The sequence below is a fragment of the Arachis ipaensis genome, chromosome B02 (genome assembly GCF_000816755.2).
Source record: "Arachis ipaensis cultivar K30076 chromosome B02, Araip1.1, whole genome shotgun sequence".
Taxonomy (NCBI): domain Eukaryota; kingdom Viridiplantae; phylum Streptophyta; class Magnoliopsida; order Fabales; family Fabaceae; genus Arachis; species Arachis ipaensis.
The window spans coordinates 85,437,550-85,447,041 of NC_029786.2; positions in this window are offsets into that span (position 1 = coordinate 85,437,550).

Genomic DNA, 9,492 nt, shown 5'->3' on the forward strand with positions numbered 1-9,492 from the left:
GCAAGGAAGGAATTCCATAACTCATCCCAAGTCAAGGTTTCATTTATGTTTTGAACTACTTTTCCATCACTTTATAGCTTTACTTGTCCATATTACATACATAGTTTTTTTATTCCTTTATTGCTTTATTAATTGCAATTTTGTCTCATTCTTTTATCTCTTTATTTGTTTGCTTCCTTATTATTGAAAACCCCCTTGCTACTCACAACCAAAATTGTGTGCACTCTTTGGCATTAGTTCCTAGGGAGAACGACCTAGGATTTAAAACTCCCGGTTATTTTGTGTTGATTGTGACATCTGTAGGATTATAATTTGATTGATGATCAATGGTTGGGTTTGGACTATACTTGCAACGTCAATCCTATTTTTAGTACAAAAATCCAAACCCATGCTTTTGATCATTATCAAATTTTGGCGCCGTTGCCGGAAAACTAGCGTCATGAGTGTTATAGTTTTGATTGTTGTAAATATGTGAATAGTGTGAATAGATACTTTTTGGGTTGTTTGTTACTTTTTGCTATTAATTAGGATTTTGTTTCTTTTGTTACTTGATATCTTTTGTTTTTATTTTCAATTTCCTTTGTGAGATACCACCCTTGTTGCTTGGAGCTTAGTTATGATTGTATTGTAGGGTATGATGAATTCAAGTTGGGATTGTATCAAGGAGTGGGAGAAGCGATGGAGGGAAGAGGAATCTTTCCTATGCTTCAACGAGCCAAATCCTTCCCCAAGCCCTCCCCTATATGAATATCAAACCCAAGGATATGAAGGATACCTCATACATAGCCTCCAACCACCAACCCTTCAAGTACCATATCCTCCACCTCCATGGAATCAAAATGTCTATACACCTTGTTACCAACCATATGAACCATCACTCCCTTATACACCACCTCAATGCCCTCACCTACATGATACACCTTCCCACTATACAACCTTTCTCCCACCATTTGAACCTTCTCTTCCATCGAATTGTGAAATTCTCCAACCCTTGTCCCAAGAAGAACAAGACCTTCAAGCACTCTTTCAAGAGCAAGAAGGATTTTGAAGGACACAAGGGGAGCTCATGGCCACCATAGCCGAAGCGGTGAACCGCTTAGCCTCACTATGCTCATCCGATCAAGACACTTCTCTTGAAGAATGTGAAGGATCAACTAAAGAACGGAGTGAAGAGGAGAATGTGGAGCCTCAAGGAAAAGAAGAAGAGTTGGGTCATGACATGCAACAAGAGGGAGAAAGGGAAGTGTGTGAAACCGGAGGAGAGAAAGGGAGAATTGAGGGAGATTGATCAAGATGAGGATTCCATCATTGATATTTTTTGTCCTCCTTGATCAATCCCCTTAAGGAACCTAATGAATCTCTTCCCATTGAGCATGAGAAAGACATGGAGGTAGACTTCTCACAACCTCCTTGTTATGATGTGAGTGATGGGGAAGAGGAGGAAGAGGTTGGTAAGGAAGGAGTTAGCAACCAAGAACATATTGAGTGGGTGACAATTTCACCTATGAGCTTCATTGGCCCCCATCAATATGCTATCTTGGAAACGAACTACCAACTCAAGATTTTTCTTGGGTTGGTGAGTGGTGGAGAAAGGAGTGTTGGTAGCCAAAGAACTCCAAGGATCATCAAGAAGGTTAATTCAAGAATTGGAGTTCAAGCATGGTGTAGAGTACAATCAGGTGATTTTTGGAGAATGTTGGGTTGTTACAAGGGTCAACTAGGAGCTTTTCCATCCGACTTGGAGCATGGAGATCAACAAGAAGGTGACTGGATGCCTAGAATATGGGATCCCAGAGGAGCCTCTAAGTGCAAGCTTGGATGGATGTTCAAGGAGGAGTGGAAACACAAGCCACCCCAGCAAGAGTCTCTACAAAATGTCCAACTTAGGACTATAAACTAAAGTGCTAAGTGAGAGACATCCCACCATGGTAACATCTTTCTTACCCTTTCTCTTTGTTTATAGTCTTAGTTTATTGCATATTTGCTTGCCTTAGTTAGCTTAGGAGTAGTTTAAATTTAAGTTTAGATAGGTTGAATTGCATATGGATCATGATTTTGTGATGTTTTGAATGTTTTTGGGTTGATATGTTGATGCACTAAGGGTTGGAACCTTGGTTTTGAAAAGAAAAGAATTTTCTGAAACAGGGCATCTGTGCGTACGCACCAAGTTGTGCGTGCACACAAAACTGTGTTCTTCGCCACCTGTGCGGGCGCACCAGCCTGTGCGTTCGCACGCACCTTAACATGCCCTCTGGTCGCAGTGCCAGCACACTCTGCGCGTGCGCGCTGCCCTGTTTTCTAGGACTTGTGTGTGCGCACCAGTTTGTGCGTACGCACGCCCTGTCCCTTTTGTGCTTTCTATGTGGCTGCACAGACGTGTGCATCCGCACGCAAGCTGGCAGCCCCTCTGGTGGGAGTGTTAGCACGACTTGTGCGGACACACCCCTCCCCTTTTCACCTAGTGTGCATACACACACATGTTTGTGCGTACGCACGAGTGCTGTTTTGGGCAAAATTTTTATTTGTTTTCCATTTAAGCCCTAACGCACTTCCGCCCCCTCCACCCCTCTCTTTTCTTGCTTCTTCCATATTTTTCCTGTTGTTTTATTTAATCTTCATTGCATTTTATTTTTATTTTAGTTATTATATTAGTTTTCGTTTAATTGTTATTAATTAAATAAGTTGCAAGTGTTGCTTGTTAATTGATTGGGTTGCTCCTTGATTGAATTACACTAATGCACTTATACTTGCTTAATTTACTAGTACCTCGTGAGTTTGAATACTCATGTTTTGATTGTACCACTAGGACAAATTATATAAGTGCATTGAATTGAGTGAATTGAGTTGAAATTACTTGTTCATCATGATCTTTCATATTAAATTCATCACATGACCGGTACTTGTTTCTTGTTAATGCTTTGCATTTGTTTGAGTGACTCAACTTAATTCTTATCAAGCTTCTCACTTTTTGTAACAAGTATCTTTACCATGTGACTTTTTCTTAATGTTTCATGATGAATAAGTGGTTTTTTTTTCATTAATGGATTGGTTGTTGTTGATTGTGCTATTTTATTTCACTCTTGCGCTTTCACTTACACAATTTCAATATCCAATCCCTCATATACTCAATTCAACCTTGTGGTTACCTAGGTTTGCTTGCGCTTAAAGTTTTGCTTATTTTTTAATAGCAACCTAGGCCATCTAATTGAGGAACACATGCTTACTTTTTGATTTGGTGGATGGCTTTTTAACCGGCTGTTGTGTGTATTCTAACCGCGTGCACACTTGGAATACACACATGGCTCATCTTTCTATCAGACCACACCACTATGCAAAATTCCTCAATTAGATGCTTATTTACTCTCTTCTTTGCCATTTTTGTGATACTTGCCCTGTGAGTCCTAAAGTCTTTTCGAGGATGAGACATAAAGGCGAGGGGCCGGGAGAGGAGGAGGACACCGAGGACGAAGATGCCGAGCATACATTAGACTTGGCGATCTCCACACAACCCAAGCCCCCGCATCCACCAGCTGAAGGTGGAGGAACTTAGAGACATTCTCCCTGGATTGTGTTCGTGCACGGAGGACCGTGCAATGCTTAAGTGTAGGGAGGATTCGTCATTTTGGGGCGTAAACTTTCTTTTTCGAACACTTTGCACTTTGTTTTTGTTTCTTTTTATTATGTTTCTTGCATATATTTGGAGTGTTTTTAACCGTTGAATTGCATTCTCTTCTAGTATATATATCTTAGCTTATACCATTGCAGTTTGCATTTTTAGTTTGTATATATGTTATATGTTGCATTTTTTTGCATATTTCACTTAGTATATATGTCATAGGTAGAAGCTGTGATTGGATGATATGAATATCATACCACCTAGTTCAATTTTATCCTAATTGATCATGTTAATTTTTTCAATGTTGAAAATTAGGAATAGAACTAGGAAAAATTTTTGAAAATTGCATCCATCACAATACACATACATATAGGAAATAAGTTTGGTGAAACAACAAGAAATTTTCATGAAACCCTTCTTAAGGCGTGCCATTGATTGAATTGAAAAATTGTTTTTCAACTTGCTTGAAGCATCCTTTTTCATAGAACATAGAAAAGAGCTAGAACAACATACCTTGGGAGATTTGAGCTCTAATAGATGGTTGCACATTCCAACCATAAAGTTTGTCCCTGTGTGATTACACTCCTTTTTTTTTATTGTGATCATTGATTTACATGAATCTACATGTCCTATATTTGTTGTTTGATTGCATTTAGCATGATTGAGGCTATTTTTATTATTGAACTCACTAACCTATATGGCCAACCCTTGCATTCACCTTTGTAACCCCTTTTTGAGCCTTTAAATCCCTTTTTGTTCTAATGCTAAGCACATTATTCTCCCTAAAGCGAAAAACCATTGATGTCCTTGGATTACTCTTTGATTAGCTTGGGTGGAGTAGTGTGTATACTCTAAGTGTGAGAAAAAATTGTTGGAAAACATTAGTGATAAGCTTATTTGGGATATTCATTGAGAAAACTTGGATAATAGAGTAATACTCATGTATTCATTGTTCAAGACATATGCATCTTCTCTTGTTGACACAAAACAAGGAATTGTTCTTAAAAAAAATCAATCAAATCAAATCTTGTGCATAGTAGCATATGAAATAAAATGCTGAATAAAGGATGCATATGTGTGTGTTTTGGAAAGAAAATACATGAGTAGATATGAGATAGGAGACAAATGGATAGCTAGGTTATTTTGTTATATGTATATAGGATGATATAGGAGTAGGTGGACACTTGAGCTAATCAAAGATGTAATTCACTAAGTCCACTTGACCATATTGGTCTTACATTCACCCTAGCCCCATTACAACCCTCAAAAGACCTCATGATATTTGCTTTTCATGCATCAAATATTAGTTGATTGTTAGATGACTTGCAAATCTTTGAAAAGCATGATTAAAAGAGAATTGAGTGATTAACCCCTAAACACTGAGCGAATAGAGTGTAAACACATCCGGTGAGGGGTTCGATCGCTCAATTCTATGTTCTTGTTCCTTATATTGTATCTTCTTGCAAGTTGTTTGGTTATTAGTTTGAAAATCTCAATTCAAGTCTTTGGACTTTGGCTATATTGTTATATTTTCTTACCTAGCCCTAAGGTCTTATCTTGGATTAATTGGAGTTCTCTTGTTTCCTTTCACCAAATCAATAGGACATTGTAGATAGATATATATAGATCGTATATAGCATACTTGCATGCATATAGATAGTTGCATTCAATAAGTTGCTTACCCTTTTACCCTTCTCCTTTGATTGTGATTAGCATGAGGACATGCTATTGTTTAAGTGTGGGATAATTGATGAACCCATAGTTGATGATATATTTTGGCTATAATTGGATGGATTTCATCACATAAACTCACACTTATTCACCAAAATAGTATACTTTTGTGTTATCTCCCTAAATTGAACTTAAATGTGAAAACATGCTCTTTTGTGCTTATTTTGACTAATTTTATTCCATTTACCTTTCATTCGATACCTTGATGTTATTTGTGAGTGGTTTCAGAAGAATAAAGTAGGAATGGCTTGGTGGGAATGGAAGAGAAGCATGCAATTGGGAGAAAGCATGAAGAAAACAAAGAAGAAGAGCTCAGCCTAGTGTGCATGTGCACAGACATGCATGCGTACGCACAGCCATCGAACTAGGGCCACGCGTGCGTGTGAGCCGCGTCGCGCGTCCAGTCAAGCATCGCCTAGTGTGCGTGCGCATGACTCCTTGTGCGTACGCACAAGTGGAAATTCGGCGAAGTGTGCGAACGCATGCATCTGTGCGTTCGCACAGGTACAAGCGCATGCCTCCATTAAAAAGTCATGTGCTGCGCGTTTTTGGGGGTCTCTAGGCCCATTTCTGAAGGCTTGGAGGTTGGTTTGAGAGGCTATATGAAAGAGAATGCAACACATAACAAGGGAGCCATCTTAGAATAGAGAAAACACATAGTAGGAGTAGGAGTAGTGTAGATTAGGTAATTCTCTCTTAGGGGTTTTAATTAGGGTTTGTAGAATTTTATACTTCAAGCTTTGATTTGGGATTATAGCAATTTTATTATAAGTATTTCTTTAATTCTCTCTTCTATTATACCACTTGTTATACACTTGCTTTTATTTTCATCTCCTTTATCCATATTTACATAGTCTTGCAATTTTAGATTTCTAGTTGTTTAATTTGATGTTTGATGGCTTTTATATGTTTGTTTGAGTTACCTTTATTGACTTTGAGCATTTATGGTTCATAACTTTCCTTAATTTACCAATTTTGCCATGTTTTGTGAATATGCATACTAGGTGTTTGATGAAATGTCAACTCTAGCTATGGAGTAAATTTCCACCCCATGGCTTGGGGAAAATGAGTCTATGGATTACTAGAGCCATAATGTCCAACATTTAGTGATAATTCTTGGGAAGTTAGTTGATTCTTGTTTCTATTAAAGCTAGCCTTTTATCAACTAGCTTGGTAAGTTGGTTAGAACTTATGAATTAAGGTCAATTATGCTTGCTTGACTTACTCCTCGATTTTGGGGTTAACTAGGTGAGATTAACTCATGATAATTATCATAGTTGTGGTTATGGCAAGGAAGGGATTCCATAACTCATCCCAAGTTAAGGTTTCATTTATGTTTTGAACTACTTTTCCATCACTTTATAGCTTTACTTGTCCATATTACATATATAGTTCTTTTATTCCTTTATTGCTTTATTAATTACAATTTTGTCTCGTTCTTTTATCTCTTTATTTGTTTGCTTCTTTATTATTGAAAACCCCCTTGCTACTCACAACCAAAATTGTGTGCACTCTTTGGCATTAGTTCCTAGGGAGAACGATGTGTTGATTGTGACATCTTTAGGATTATAATTTGATTGATGATCAATGGTTGGGTTTGGACTATACTTGCAACGTCAATCCTATTTTTAGTACGAAAATCCAAACCCATGCTTTTGATCATTGTCAGAAATCCTTTGAAAACTACCTTGATTTAAGGTTTCTGCTTTAGTTCTTTAAGCTTTATATCTGAGTGTCGGAGTTCTAGGATTGCTTCTGAATTTTTCGGGACCTTATATCTTATGTATACGGCACCTTTACTATGCCGAGAACCCTTGGTTCTCATTCCATACGGATATTTGTGTTTTTCAGATGCAGGTCGAGAGGCGCCTCGCTAGGCGTCTAGAGTTCTGCAGCGAAGTGGATCTTTTGGGACATTATTTTGTGTACTATTATATATGACCATGTGGATAGAACTCTCCCAATGACTTGTTTTACTTTTGTACTTTTTAGAGGTGTATGGAGAACTAGGGTTTGATATATGTATTTTGGGTTAGGAATTGTATATATGTATGTAAATATTCTCTGGCTAGCCTTAGCTTCGCAAGCTGACTTAGGAGATTGTTATTTTGTACTCTTGACCCTATATATATATATATGTTTATGAACCTTAGCTTTCTTCGTACGCAAGTAATTCTTATTCCTGAGTGTTGCGCTTTTAATTTTACGATTTTGCTTTACCTATTCTTCAAGACTCCTAGTATACTACATTCCATCAATTATTATGCGTATATATATATTTTTATTTTAGAGGTCGTAATACCACACCACCTCGATTTTACGACTTAAGCGTAAAGCCCTGTGTGGTAGGGTGTTACATTATGAATTGTGTTGAATTATGTTGAATTGATTATTTCATGATGATTATGTTATGCTTTTTTTTGTTAAGTTTCTTTTACACAAAAATTAAAAGAATATCTATAAATATCTATGTGTATCTACCTTTTCTAAGGGGATATCTAAAGAGAACTCGAGATGAAGATGAGGAGACAAGAGAAATTTTTTTAAATAAGAATGAGAGACATGATAGGAGTACCTGTGGTACTCTTACAAGTACCCATTACCCTGCCTATAACTGGCAATGGAGATTCAACCTGAACCGATTTACGAGCAGATGCGTGGACCTTAAGGTAATAAATCTTAGTCAGATTTGAGACTCTCACATTGAACTTAGGTTAATCTTGCTTGCTTGGATCTTACTGAGCCTAAGTATATCTTAGATTTATTCTTATTTTTATTTTTATTAACTTGTGGTCAACATTTTTTTTTTTTTAAACTTTACTTTTCTTTTCAAACTCATCATCACACTATATTTTTTTCCTCTATCCGCTCTTACTTCTAACCCTCAACCCCACCCTATCCCCATGTCCCATCATTACGAATTACAGCCACCATACCAGCATCCCTCACCCCACCACAATCTCCTCCAATTTCAACCCCAACTCCAATCACCCTTCACTCCACCAAACTATCATCACTTCTACATCAGATCTTTTCCATAATTCTTTTGCCTCTGCCTCTTTAATCCAATTAGCACCATGATATTTTTAAATTTTTTTCAAAACATGAAGGAAAAATAAGTGTATATATATTACATATATCTCCGAAAAGAAAATAGAGGGCAAGGAGCATAAACGGTTTCAAAATGTCAAAATCTTTTGACCTTTTCTTCTTGTTTTTGTGCGTGTCAAAACTCAAAACTTGGACCCATTCAATTTTCTCCTGTAGTCATGTGACCTAGTTTGACATGTTATTGACTAATCAATGAACTCCATAAAGTTTTAACTATCGGAATAATAATAGATTTATTATTGTAAAAGTATTGGTACTTTTTACAATTAATTGTTCAGATTAAATCACAAGTTTTATAAACCGTTAAAAATATTGAAAATTTTTATAATATAAGTTAATAAGATACATGACAAAATTTCAATTTTCAACCATAAATGATATAAATATATTAACATATGATGAAATAGAATAAGAAAGACGGTTTTCCACCCTTCTTAATTGTTGATTCATTTCGTACAATAATTTATTAATTTACGCTACGACTAGCATTATTGGTCAATAGATCAGAAAACCACAATGATCTCATACTGTAGAATGTAGATCACAAATTCAGAAGTAATCTTTGTCCAAATTTTATTTTTTTAAAGCTCATCCATGTGTCAGCTTAGACAAATCGTTTGGAAGCAGTTCAATCATCTAAAAAATAATACTCTGCACATTATTTAAAATAATTATACCAAACATCAACCCACATGGTCAAATTCATGTATACCCTCTAAATTGAATCAGCAAGATCATAATGTGTGTCCAATTTTGTAGCTTGGAAAGGTCAAACAATGAGAAATAAATCTTATATATAAAATAAACCGATTCAACTGTTTTTTTTCTTATTACATATAGTATGAAATGGTAATGTTAAAAAGAAAATAACTAAAATTATATTATTTATTAATTTAATATCTATAATTTTATATATAATATTTATAATTATATATTTATTATATTTAAATTTTAATTATACTAAATATACATTAAATTAGTTATTAATATAAAATATATATTAAAATCATATTAAATTATATATATATATTTAT